Source organism: Palaemon carinicauda, chromosome 31 (assembly GCF_036898095.1).
Source record: "Palaemon carinicauda isolate YSFRI2023 chromosome 31, ASM3689809v2, whole genome shotgun sequence".
Lineage (NCBI taxonomy): Eukaryota > Metazoa > Arthropoda > Malacostraca > Decapoda > Palaemonidae > Palaemon > Palaemon carinicauda.
In genome coordinates, this window is record NC_090755.1 from 29,063,015 (window position 1) to 29,077,718 (window position 14,704).

Below are 14,704 nucleotides of genomic sequence, written 5' to 3' on the forward strand. Positions count from 1 at the left end.
ATCTGTGAGCCAAAGATGGTCACTGACAGGAAGATCAAGGCTGTCTGGTCAGTCAGCCAAGGAAGGTTGGCGATTAATGAGTTAGCGATCAGCTTGGAGAGCCCTGAGAGACAGCAGAATAGTTTAATGATCGTCAATTGGTGATCAGTGAGCTATTGACGATCAGCGCCCGATCGAGGACTAGCGATCGGCGAGCTAGAGAACAGCAAGCTGACGATTGGCTGGTAGGAGATCAGCGAGCTGAAGTCGATGATCAAAGAAAGACAAGCTGCAATCGGCAATCTAGTGATCAGCAAGCTGATGGCTGGTTATCGACTAGCAATCGGCACGCTAGCTATCGGAGATTGTTAGCAATTGGCAAGACTGGAGGTCAATGATCAGAGAAATATGAGCTGGCGATCTGGCGATCGGCGAGCTAGCGTTCAGCAAACGGTGATCTAGCAGTCAGTCGGTTGATGATTTCTCATTGGTGGAAGATGTGCTAGAAATCGGCAGTCGGTGAGCTAGTGATCGGCGATCTGGCAATTAGAGATTGCAGAGCTAATGATAGCCCGTTTGCAACGTCCAGATCGTGTTTGCTGACAGTGCTACTGTCAGAAAACCCTGAAGAGAAAAGGACCCAGGGTTCCCTGTGAGGAGTCTCGACCGATGGTAGATGTGGCTGATCCGTCTTGGAAGATGGAATCTTCTGGATCTTGAACCCTTCTGTGAAGCCTCTTCCCTCTTTTCCCGGCGGGCGTGCTGTAATGCATTTGCACGGAGGGGAATGGGGCAATGTTGACCTGTCAAAAATTATGATATTTTAATTATAAAATAAATTTTTGAATATACTTACCCGGTGAATATATAATAGCTGCTGCTCCGGCGGCTCGACAGAAAAACACAAAAACTCGCGAGCGATTGCTATGAAGGTTGCGGGTGTGCCCACCAGCGCCAACTATCGGCCAGATACCGCATATGCATGTAAACAAGCTCCAATTCTTCTCATCCCGCTGGGTCTCTATCGGGGAGGAAGCCTTTAATTTATATATTCACCGGGTAAGTATATTCAAAAATTTATTTTATAATTAAAATATCATTTTTAAATATTTAACTTAGCCAGTGAATATATAATAGCTGATTCACACCCATGGTGGTGGGTAGAGACCAGAGTTAATTAAGTTTACAGCGTATATGCTTAGAGTTTTTGACAGTTATAACATAACAAAACCCAAATATATAGGTACCTGGTAAGGAAGTTGACTTAGACGATTACTCTGCCTTGTTAGTCTGTCTTCCTCACGAAGCCCAGCGATCCTCTTAGGATGCTGAAGTATCAAGGGCTGCAACCCATACAACAGGACCTCATCAAACCCCTAATCTGGGCGCTCTCAAGAAATGACTTTGACCACCCGCCAAATCAACCAGGATGCGAAAGGCTTCTTAGCCTTCCGTACAACCCAAAAACAAGATTAAAAACATTTCAAGAGACAGATTAAAAGGATATTGGAATTAGGGTAATGTAGTGGTAGAACCCTCATCCACTACTGCACTCGCTGCAACGAATGGACCCAGTGTGTAGCAGTCCTCGTAAAGAGTCTGGACATCTTTTAAGTAAAATGACGCGAATACCGACTTGCTTCTCCAAAAGGTCGCGTCCATAATACTTTGCAGAGATCTATTTTGCTTAAAGGCCACGGAAGTTGCTATAGCTCTTACTTCGTGCGTCTTAACCTTAAGCAAGCATCGGTCTTTCTCATTCAAGTGAGAATGAGCCTCTCGTATTAAAAATCTGATAAAATATGACAAAGCATTCTTTGACATAGGCAATGATGGTTTCTTAACTGAGCACCATAATGCCTAAGATCCACCTCGTAAGGACTTAGTACGGGCTAAGTAGAACTTAAGAGCTCTAACTGGACACAGCACTCTTTCAAGTTCGTTGCCTACGATCTCTGATAAGCAAGGTATATCAAAAGATTTAGGCCAAGGACGAGAAGGCAGTTCATTTTTGGCCAGGAAACCAAGTTGCAGTGAACATGTGGCTTTTTCTGTAGAAAAGCCGATGTTCTTACTGAAGGCATGAAGTTCACTGACCCTTTTAGCCAAAGCCAAGCACACTAGGAAAAGCGTCTTGAGGGTGAGATCCTTCAGGGAGGCTGAATGTAATGGCTCAAACCTGTCTGACATGAGGAACCTTAGGACCACGTCTAAGTTCCATCCAGGAGTCGCCAAACGACGTTCCTTAGAGGTCTCGAAAGACTTAAGGAGATCTTGGAGATCTTTATTGTTGGAAAGATCTAAGCCTCTATGACGAAAGACCGAAGCCAACATGCTCCTGTAGCCCTTAATCGTGGGAGCTGAGAGGGAGCGAACATTTCTCAGATGTAAAAGAAAATCTGCGATTTGGGCTACAGAGGTACTGGAAGAGGACACAGATGCTGACTTGCACCAGTCTCGAAAGACTTCCCACTTCGACTGGTATACTCTGATGGTAGAAGCTCTCCTAGCTCTCGCAATCGCACTGGCTGCCTCCTTCGAAAAGCCTCGAGCTCTTGAGAGTCTCTCGATAGTCTGAAGGCAGTCAGACGAAGAGCGGGGAGGCTTTGATGAACATTCTTTACGTGGGGCTGACGTAATAGATCTACCCTTAGAGGAAGACTTCTTGGAATGTCTACCAGCCATTGAAGTACCTCGGTGAACCACTCTCTCGCGGGCCAGAGGGGAGCAACCAACGTCAACCTTGTTCCTTCGTGAGAGGCGAACTTCTGCAGTACCTTGTTGACAATCTTGAATGGTGGGAATGCATATAAGTCCAGATGAGACCAATCCAGTAGAAACGCGTCTACGTGTATTGCTTCTGGATCTGGGACTGGTGAGCAATAGATTGGTAGCCTCTTGGTCATCGAGGTGGCAAAGAGGTCTATGGTGGGTTGACCCCAAGTCGCCCAAAGACTCTTGCACACGTCCTTGTGGAGGGTCCATTCCGTGGGTATCACCTGACCCCTCCAACTGAGAAAGTCTGCCAAGACGTTCAAGTCCCCCTGGATAAATCTCGTTAACAGGGAGATGCCTCGATTTCTTGACCAAATGAGAAGGTCCCTTGCGATCTCGTACAGCGTGAGGGAGTGTGTGCCTCCTTGCTTGGAGATGTACGCCAAAGCTGTGGTATTGTCTGAGTTGACCTCTACCACTTTGTTTCGAAGAAGGCTTTCGAATCTCATCAAGGCCAAGTGGACTGCCAATAGCTCCTTGCCGTTGATGTGCATGCTCTTCTGACTTGAGGTCCACAGACCTGAGCATTCCCGACCGTCCAGGGTCGCACCCCAACCCAAATCCGACGCATCTGAGAACAACACGTGGTTTGGGTTCTTGACTGCTAGGGATAGTCCCTCTCTCAGACTGATATTGCTGTTCCACCATTTCAGGCATGCCTTTACTGGTTCGGAGACCGGGATTGATACCGTCTCTAACGTCTTGTCCTTGTTCCAGTGAGAGGCTAGATGGAGCTGGAGAGGCCGAAGGTGTAGTCTCCCTAGCGAGGCAAACTGCTCCAGGGATGATTGAGTCCCTACGAGACTCATCCAACTCCTGACTGAACACCGTTCTCTTTTCAGCATTAGTTGGACTTTGAGCAGGGCTTGTTCTATTCGGGTGGCAGACGGAAAAGCCCGAAAAACTGGACTGCGAATCTCCATCCCTAAATATAGAATAGTCTGGGATGGGATCAGTTGGGACTTTTCTAGGTTGACCAAAAGTCCCAATTCCTTGGTCAGACCCAACGTCCAATGAAGATCCTGCAGACAGCGATGACTGGACGATGCCCTGAGAAGCCAGTCGTCCAAGTACAGGGAGGCTCGGATTCCCGATAAATGGAGGAATTTTGCCACATTCCTCATGAGCCTCGTAAACACGAGAGGAGCAGGACTGAGGCCAAAGCACAGGGCCCAAAACTGGTATACCACATTCCTGAAAACAAACCTCAGAAACGGTTGGGAATCCGGGTGTATAGGAATGTGGAAGTACGCATCTCGTAGGTCGAGAGAGACCATCCAGTCTCCCTCTCTGACCGCTGCTAAGACGGACTTCGTGGTCTCCATAGTGAACTTTGTTTTCGTAACAAAAACGTTGAGCGCACTGACGTCTAGCACTGGTCTCCAACCTCCTATATGCTTTGGGACTAGGAAGAGACGGTTGTAAAACCCCGGTGATTGAAGGTCCGAGACTTTCACCACCGCTCCCTTCTCTAGCAACAGAGACACTTCTTGGTTTAGGGCTTGTCTCTTTGACTCCTCTCGGTACCTGGGAGAGAGGTCTATGGGAGTTGTCACTAGAGGAGGTTTGCGTACAAACGGTATTTTGTACCCCTCTCTGAGCAACCGAACAGACTCTTGGTCTGCACCCCTCTTCTCCCAGGCCTGCCAGAAGCTCTTCAATCTGGCCCCTACCGCTGTCTGAGGCTGTGGGCAGTCAGACTCTGCCACGTGAGGACTTGGCTCCTATCTTCTTACCTCTCTTTCCCTCGGCACGAGCGCTTCCCCTGCTGGGAGCTCTGCCACGAAAGGGCGGGATAAATCTGGATGCCGGAGTCTCGATCCTGGGTCTTACAGCAAAGGATGTAGAAGGAGCCCCTTTGCGAGCAGAGGACGCCATCAAGTCATGGGTGTCCTTCTGCACAAGCGAAGAAGCTATATCCTTAACCAGTTGTTGCGGAAACAAGGACGCTGATAAGGGAGCAAAGAGCAGTTCTGATCTCTGACAGGGAGTAACTCCTGCCGAAAGAAAAGAGCAAAGGGTTTCTCGCTTCTTTAAGACTCCCGACGTAAAGGTGGAGGCGAGCTCATTGGAGCCATCGCGGATGGCTTTATCCATACATGACATGATAAGTAAGGAAACATCTTGGTCGGCAGCCGAGATTTTCCTACTTAAAGCTCCTAATGACCAGTCAAGAAAGTTAAATACTTCAAAGGCCCTGTATAAGCCTTTAAGCAGATGGTCAAGGTCCAAGGAGGACCAACTAATCTTCGAGCGTCTCATGGCCAGGCGACGGGGAGAGTCTACGAGGCTTGAGAAGTCACCCTGGGCAGAGGCAGGGACTCCCAAGCCGAGAACTTCTCCCGTGTCGTACCAGACGCTCGATCGAGAAGCAAGCTTAGAAGGAGGGAAGGCAAAGGCCGTCTTCCCCAAACTCCTCCTGGTATCCAACCAGTCGCCTAAAAGTCGTAAAGCCCTCTTGGAAGAGCGAGAAAGCACTAGCTTAGTAAAGGCTGGCTTGGTAGCAGGTAAGCCTAGAGCAAACTCAGACGGTGGCGAACGAGGAGCAACGGCAACAAAGTGATTGGGAAAAAGATCCTTGAAAATCAACATGATCTTCTTAAAGTCCATCGAAGGAGGAACCGTCTTAGGTTCGTCTACATCTGAAGGATGATCATCATGATGAGGATCAGCAACGTCCTCATCTGAAGGATCTTCGTCCGATAACTGCTGAGTAACAAGCAAAGGGGAGACCTGCCTTGGTGGCAATGCTTGACAAGCAGAGTCCACCCGCACTGGTGCATCAGTAGCAGTCCAGGACGCTACGTCATGTAACTGCTTAACAGCCTGACTGTCAACAACAACAGGAGCAGGAGGACGCTCGACGTCAACTCGAGACTGCCTTGACTGCCTAGACTGAGCAGTCAAAACAACTCTTGACTGCGGTGCTTGACGCTCAGCGTCAAAACAAGTCAACTTCGCTGGTTGGCGAACGTCCTGAACGTCAACAAGAGCATTAGGAAGCGGCTGAACGTCCACATGCGGCTGAAAGTCAACACGGGACTGCATCAAGTGAGGCTCTACAAAACGTGACTGACGTGACTTAGTGACGCCAACGTCAACAGGACGAGCAAAGGCTCGTTTGGGCGGCTGACGGCCAGGATCTCGATCAGCTAAGCGGCGAGGATCATTGTGAACCTTTTCAGCAGAATAGTCCTCCATAAGAGAGGCAAGCTTAATCTGCATGTCTTGCAGTACAACCCATTTAGGATCAACGGGAATGGGTGCGGTAAGAGACGAGGGTAACGTCTGCGACTGCAAAACCTTGCCTACACCAAGACTCTCGGAGCCTGTGTTACGTTTCTGCTTAGGCGGCGAGCAGTCTTCCGATGACTGCATAGGGTCAGAGCTGTCCCAATGGCTACAACCAGGACGCTGGACCTGTCCTGAAGGGACTGACTTTCGCTTTAAGGGCCTCGAAACCTTGCTCCACGGTTTCTTACGCGAAAAGCCTTCGGATGACGAGGAGAAAATCGTCTCGCTCGTCTTATGGTAGGGGCGGTCTTGATGAGACACGCCTGAAACCATAGAGGGAACGTCTGTTCGCTGATTAAAGCCTCTCGAACCCATAAGTCCTACGACATTACTTCTCCCTGGGGCTTGGGAGCTTGCAAGAGGTCTCGGACTAGGCGAACGACAGGCACGAACAGACGAACCCTCGGTCGCAACACTGATAACACTTTGCGCACTAATCACTTTCCCACGATTTTCCACTGTGGCACTCTGACACTTTAACTCTTTAACGTCCGCCATGAGTTGATTACGGTCTGTAGCTAACGACTCAACTCTTTCGCCCAAAGCATGAATGGCACGTAACATATCCCGCATTGATGGTTCCTGAGTGCTAGTAGAGGGTTCAGGCACAACTACTACAGGGGAAGGATTAGGTTCAGGGGCATGGGAGGAGGAAAATTCTAACGATCTAGAGGAACTTCTCCTCACCCTATCTCTCTCTAGCTTACGAGAATACTTGTCATACTCAAGCCAATCGAATTCCGAAAGGCCCACGCACTCCTCACACCGATTTCCTAATTGACAGGTTTTACCCCGACAATTAGAACACACAGTATGTGGGTCGAGAGAGGCCTTTGGAAGACGCTTATTGCAATCCCTAGCATTACACTTACGAAATCTAGGAATTGGAGAAGGGTCAGCCATTTTGAAAAAGTCAAAGAAAGTCCAAAAAACAATCCAAAGTCATCAACAATTAAATCTGTCCAAAAAAGAGTTCAAGAGTTTAAGTTGAAGATAAAACACCTGCACTGCGAAAGCTCAAACCAAAATGAAGTACTTCACCAAGTCTGTTGAAAAACTCCAGGTTAACAGCGAGTAATGGTACGTCTTGTCGATCAGACCGACAGAGAAGAATTGGAGCTTGTTTACATGCATATGCGGTATCTGGCCGATAGTTGGCGCTGGTGGGCACACCCGCAACCTTCATAGCGATCGCTCGCGAGTTTTTGTGTTTTTCTGTCGAGCCGCCGGAGCAGCAGCTATTATATATTCACCGGCTAAGTTAAATATTTAAAATTTACCTTTCGTTCTTTTTGCCTCTTGCACGAGCGCGCAGGAGAGTATTGGAGCGTTGGCAAGCCGGAGAGTGCTTATGCGCAGAAGAGCGCTGCGCAGTTTACAGAGAATGTGCTGGAGAGCGCTGGAGCGCAGTACGGTGGTGCACAGGAGGATGCTGGTGCATAGTTTACGGTGAATGCACAGAAGAGCGCTGGCGTGCAGGAAAGAGCTAGCAAGCAGGCAAGCGCTGGTGTGCATGTGAGCAGTGGCTCTTTGGCGAGCGCTGGATCTGCGAGCGCAAGTGTGCAGGAGAGCGCTGGCGCGCCAGAGAGCGTTGCCGCACAGTAAGGTGCTGTGCAGGGTGTTATACAGTCTTCTCAAAATTCGCAGGAGAGCGCGGGGCGCAGTTCGGTGCTGCGCAGGAGGTTGCTGTAGAGGAACTACTGGAGAATGCAGGTGCGCAGGTGAGCGCTGACGAGCTAGAGGTTGCTGAAGAGCTGGTGAAAGCTTCGTCACTGGAGAGCGCTGATGCGCAGTGGAGCGCTGTCATGGCAAGCTGAATAAAATAAATAATAATCACGTCTTGTGACCTGGGAAGGGGGGTCAGCCCGGCTAGGGGCTGTGACCTGGAACTGTTAGATAAGGTGGGTTTTTTAGGCTACGTACCCTTTTACAATCTCAAAAGTATTAAATAATGTTTTTTCCTTTTTTTGCACACTCAAAATCACAGGTTCCCACCTGTGTCCCTTGGAAAGGGGGGGGTCCATAATGGTACAACGGCTTATTTGCAGTACAAGTAAAGGTCAAATTTGTTGAAAGCACATCATTTCTTGTAGAGTTTTTTTTTTCTCTTAGAAATGTTACCCCGTATTTGGTAAAATTACAGTTTCAACCATTATGGGGAAACTGGAATAAAAATATATATGTTGCATCAGAAATAGTGTAGTTCCAACGGATTTAACGTTTATTTTGACCGCAAACCATCCGATTTAGAGATTTACTATGTAATTGGAGTTAAAACAACGAGTTTTTCCAGAAACATCAGTGTTTGTAACCGTGTTTTTATTGTTTTTGTTTCATATTATTTTGTAATGCAGAAAGACCCTACTTCATCCCAACAATTATGGGGGTCACCAGGTGGGAACCGGGGTTTTGGGTGGGGGGGGGGGGCGTCAAATGATATTTGCAATAAAAAAATGGTTTATGTTAGAAAACAAATCCTAAAAGCTGTTAAGTATACCACAGACCTTAATCTTTCATCACAAACCCTAAACCTATCCCTAAACTAAACCAGCTAACCTAACAAACCCCCCCTAACCTAACCTAGAAGGCCACCGGTCACAGACCCTAGACCTACCCCTAAACTAAACCAGCTAACCTAATAAACCCCCCTAACCTAACCTAGAACGACCCCAGTCTCAGACCCTAGACCTACCTAACCCTACCCCTAATCTAAACCAGCTAACCTAACTAACCCCCCTAACCTAACCTAGAAGGACCCTGGTCACAGACCCTAGACCTACCCCTAAACTAAACCAGCTAACCTAACAAAACCCCCTAACCTAACCTAGAAGGACCCCGGTCACAGACCCTAGACCTACCCCTAAATTAAACCAGCTAACCTAACAAAACCCCATAAGTTAACCTAGAACGACCCCGGTCTCAGACCCTAGACCTGATTTTGTACAGTACCATAAATTCCTATCCTCACGGAAAAGTAAAGGTGAATCACATTTAGCACACTTAACACTTATGGGTAATACTGAATGCTCTCTAAGAAACCTATTCACAACCTCTGGAGTACCATTATAACTTCCATAAAATCGAGCGATCACCTCAAAATACGAATAGCAACATATATTGCACACCTGCACCGGAGGATCCATGACAGTTAAGTAACGATAGTGCTGAACGTATAGAGACCGGCTGGTTTCAAAATAAAAAACAAACGACAATCAGGCGTTTCTCCCACAATGAAATAGGAAAAAAACCAAATACTATTGGTTACAATGGTATATTGCACGAAAAACAGATCCTTGGGATAAGAATGAGAGACAAAATGAATCCTCCAATATTTCCTTACGATAGTTTCTACAAAAAATTTCTTAACAATATGGCCAGGAATGAATGATAATTTGATTAAGCGTGAACATTGTCATAGAGAAAACAAATTATAAGGGAAAAAAATAGCCAACGATAACTCTTGAAAAAACTCAAAATTTCATTGGAAGAGCGACATTACTAGCAGGAAGCCAATAATAACTCTAGAAAAGATCCCAGTAATATTTTGATTGGAGGAGCGACATTAGTGGGAGGAGGAAATGCGCATTCAAGCAAATATTGTCACATTATGCAATGGGGAGGAGCCAAGTAAGATGAAAACAGATACACAAACTAACAAGAGCTACCTTGCGTGCCCATGGAAAGATATACACTGAACTTAGAAAAAGTCAAGACCTTCAATACCTGAATTATTTTTTTTCTTTGTAAGTATGCATTAGCGACAATAATGTATTGAGAAGAAGAGTTTTGTTATTATTATTATTACTATCCAAGCTACAACCCTAGTTGGAAAAGCAAGATGCTATAAGCCCAGGGGCTCCAACAGGGAAAAATAGCCCAGTAAGGAAAGGAAATAAGGAAATAAATAAATGAAGAGAACAAATTAACAATAAATCATTCTAAAATAAGAAACAACGTCAAAACAGACATGTCATATAATAAACTATCAACAACATCAAAAACAAATATGTCATATATAAACTATAAAAAGACTATGTCCGTCTGGTCAACAAAAAAGCATTTGCTCCAACTTTGAACTTTTGAAGTTCTACTGATTCAACCACCCGATTAGGAAGATCATTCCACAACTTGGTCACAGCTGGAATAAAACTTCTAGAGTACTGCGTAGTATTGAGCCTCGTGATGGAGAAGGCCTGGCTATTAGAATTAACTGCCTGCCTAGTATTACGAACAGGATAGAATTGTCCAGGGAGATCTGAATGTAAAGGATGGTCAGAGTTGTGAAAAATCTTATGCAACATGCATAATGAACTAATTGAACAACAGTGCCAGAGATTAATATCTAGATCAGGAATAAGAAATTTAATAGACCGTAAGTTTCTGTCCAACAAATTAAGATGAGAATCAGCAGCTGAAGACCAGACAGGAGAACAATACTCAAAACAAGGTAGAATGAAAGAGTTAAAACACTTCTTCAGAATAGATTGATCACCAAAAATCTTGAAAGACTTTCTCAATAAGCCTATTTTTTGAGAAACTGAAGAAGACACAGACCTTATATGTTTCTCAAAAGTAAATTTACTGTCGAGAATTACACCTAAAATTTTGAAAGAGTCATACATATTTAAAGGAACATTATCAATATTGAGATCCGGATGTTGAGGAACCACCGTCCTTGACCTACTTACAATCATACTTTGAGTTTTGTTAGGATTCAACTTCATACCCCATAATTTGCACCATGCACTAATTCTAGCTAAATCTCTATTAAGGGATTCACCAACCCTAGATCTACATTCAGGGGATGGAATTGATGCAAAGAGAGTAGCATCATCTGCATAAGCAACAAGCTTGTTTTCTAGGCCAAACCACATGTCATGTGTATATAGTATAAAAAGTAATGGGCCAAGAACACTACCCTGTGGAACACCGGATATCACATTCCTATAATCACTATGGTGCCCATCAACAACTCTTTGAGATCTATTACTTAAAAAATCAATAATAATGCTAAGAAACGACCCACCCACTCCCAACTGTTTCAGTTTGAAAACAAGGGCCTCATGATTAACACGGTCAAAGGCAGCACTAAAATCAAGGCCAATCATACGAACTTCCCGACCACAATCAAGGGATTTCTGTACAGCATTGGAGATTGTAAGAAGGGCATCACATGCTCCAAGGCCTTTACGAAAACCAAATTGCAAACTAGGGAGTAGATGATTACCTTCAGCAAACCTATTAAGACGTTTTGCCAGAAGACGTTCAAAAACTTTAGATAATATGGGAGTTATGGAAATTGGGCGGTAATCAGTGGGACTTGAGCTACCACAAACACATTTACATAGAGGAGTAACATTACCAATTCTCCAACTAGTGCTAAAAGCTCCTCTTCTTGCTAACTTGCGCAAAATAACAGATAACTTTGGAGCTAAGAAATCTGCTGTCTTTATAAAAAACAAAGGAAAAATACCATTTGGGTCTACACCTCCATAAGCATCAAGGTCCATCAACAGAGCTTTAATCTCACGAGATCGAAAAGCTAAACTAGTTAGTTTAGCCTCAGGAAAACAGGAATGAGGAAGTTCAAGTTTTTCATTACTCTGTTTACTGTCAAAAACATCAGCTAAAAGGGTTGCCTTTTCCTTTGGACAGTGAGTGACTGAGCCATCTGGTTTAAGTAAAGGAGGAACTGTTACATCTACACCAAAGAGTGCAGATTTAAGGGTAGACCACCATTTATGTTCCTGAGTTGTACCAGAAAGTGTTTCTTTTATGGTTAAATTGTACTCCTTTTCAGTTGAGGCATAAACTCTCTGAGCAAAAGCTCGAAGCTGAGTATAGTTGTTCCAGGTCAAATCTGATCTGTTACCCTTCCAAAGTTGATAGGCCTCCTGCTTCTCCAAAAAAGCACGTCTACAATCATCATTGAACCACGGTTTGTCCTTCACTCGGTACCTTAGCACACGAGAAGGGATACGCCTATCAATTATGTTGACTAGATTCTCATTCAAAGGGACAACAGGATCTACACTATTATATAATTGTGACCAATTCAAGCACAAAAGATCATGTAAAATCCCATTCCAGTCTGCTTGGGATTTCATATAAATTTTACAAGAATATGATATATCAGGAACAGGCTGCTCAGTCTTCACTAATAATGAAATCAAGGCATGATCAGATGTCCCGACTGGAGAACCAACCTTACCAGTTATAACGCCAGGGGAGTCAGTGTATACGAGGTCCAAGAAATTACCAGACCTGTGAGTAGCTTCATTTATGATTTGCTCACAGCCTGATTCAGAGGCAAAGTCTAAAGCTCTTAAGCCATGGCAATCGGTAGGAGAGATAGAACTTAACCACTCCCTATAGTGAGCATTAAAATCACCAACAAAGACAAAAGAAGCCTTTCTTTCATCTTCTTGTATCTTAGCCATAATGGTAAGAAGACAATCGAAGATAGAATCATCCATGTCTGGATTCCGGTAGATCGAACATAAATAAAAGTTGTTATGCCTGCCACAAACTTTTATTACCTGAATCTCATGACATCCACATTGATAGCAGGACTTATGAGAAGCAGGGTACTCGGTCCTAATATACACCGCCATTCCCCTGGCCCTAGGGATGGCATCACGTTTCAACATTATTGGCTTCTTAAAACCAGTTATAAGGAGCTCAGATGAGTGCCTCATATTAGAAACCAAAGTTTCTGAGCACAAAAGAATATCATACTGTCTGGACGCAACTGTAAGGTCTTGGATATTTGCATGAAGACCACGAATATTGCAATACAGAAGACGACATTGACGAAATCTAGGACGTACTGGTCCCGGATTTCGCTCAATGTCTCCAGACAGCATAAGAATTAATAGAAATAAAAAAGAGACATCATACTTAAAAACTAGATTAACAAGAATTATAACAAAAACAATACGTACAGAATTATAAACAAAGTGATTGATGATACCCATAGACTATAGTAAAAAGTCGGAAAAACTGGTCAACATGGAGGAGCCGATACACCATGCAAGGCTAAATACCCTCCAGGATAGCCACTTCAACTGAAGGGAGGACAGTAAGGATGGTTTTAAGAAGAAAAAGAATCAGAAAAAGGAAAAGACAACCTCTTGATAAACCACCAGGCATCCATGGCCCTTCTATTAAGCCTGCCCAACACACCATTTAAAAAAAAAACAAGAGGAAGAAAAAAAATAAGATAGAATAGTGTGCCTGAGTGTACCCTCAAGCAAGAGAACTCCAACCCAAGACAGTGGAAGACCATGGTACAGAGGCTATGGCACTACCCAAGACTAGAGAACAGTAGTTTAATATTGGAGTGTCCTTCTCCTAGAAGAGCTGCTTACCACAGCTAAAGAGTCTCTTCTACCCTTACCAAGAGGAAAGTACACTGAACAAATTGCAGTACAGTAATTAACCCCTTGGGTGAAGAAGTGTTAAGTATCTCATTGTTGTCAGGTGTATGAGGAAAGACGAGAATATGTAAAGAATAGGCCAAACTATTCTGTGTAAGTGTAGGGAAAGAAAAAAATAAGCCGTGACCAGAGAGAGGAATCCAATGCATTACTGTCTGGCCAGTCAAAGGATCCAATACCTCTCTAGTGGTAGTATCTCAACGTGCTTTACTCGGGAAAAATATTAATATAATAGATTTCCCATAATGGTTGAAATGTAATAATACCCCATATTTTTCTATTTATTTACTCTAGTTTATCAGTAGATACCGACTATAGGCTATGGGGTTTCTAATAAGTGGGCTTGAAAAGATCTAGGGTAGCATGTATAATGTAGGGACAGACATAAAAATTTCTTTATTGGTCAGGGTAGATAATCTACAAATACCTTAAGTTCAATTCAATCATGTCACTTTCAATGACTTAATATTGTACTTTATTATTGTAACACCAACTAATCATCAGCATCAGCTCACGAAATTACAGAAATTTGCAGAATATTTCAACGTGTGCTTCCTCTATCACAGTGAACTACCAATGGTCTACCGTAAGACATTATCTTAATTAATTTTAAGGGACAACACGTTTGACTATGATGAAATAGCTTCCCAAACAAAATTAGGCCATGTTAAGTATGGGTAAGAAATAGCTTATGCCAAGTAGGCCAAAACAGTGATAAACTTTGCTTCCCTTATAACTTATGGCATAACCTAAATTACTCGACTAATAAATATAACCCATGATATAATTCAATTTATAAGGATAGTCTAAGGAAAAGAAAAATGTTCAACATAAAACTCGGTCCAATATACTTACAAGTATTGGGCGAACAGTGTTAACTTTAATAATGTAAACAAAGTGTGCGCAACCTTTTCCTTCTTCTGTTTTGATTTGCCTTTCTGAGGGAACTTTGGTATAAAATTATACTTTATAGAAAAAAGTTACATATTTTACTTAAACTGATAAAACTTTATGCATATTCTATCACAGTTATCGATATCAATTGCTATCAAGATTTAATTTTAACTAGTAGTTACTTTAAATTTTAGTGTAATTTGATATTGCTTATCACTAATTTGTCATTTTAATTATTTTATATTAAATTATTAAACAATTCTATGATATCGTTGATTTTAAATAAATAATTGGAAACCAATATCCTATACTTTATATTAATC

General features: G+C 43.6%; 1 protein-coding gene across 2 annotated transcripts in view; it reads right to left on the minus strand.

Annotated features, from left to right (window-relative positions):
* CYLD (ubiquitin carboxyl-terminal hydrolase CYLD) overlaps nucleotides 1–14,413 on the minus strand; it is a 239,003-nt gene extending 224,590 nt beyond the window's left edge. For both annotated transcript variants that reach the window (XM_068355082.1, XM_068355080.1), the window contains exon 1: nucleotides 14,343–14,413. The gene's annotated coding sequence lies outside the window, so the exon portion shown is untranslated. The remainder of the gene's footprint in view (nucleotides 1–14,342) is intronic.
* Nucleotides 14,414–14,704: the final 291 nt, after the last annotated feature.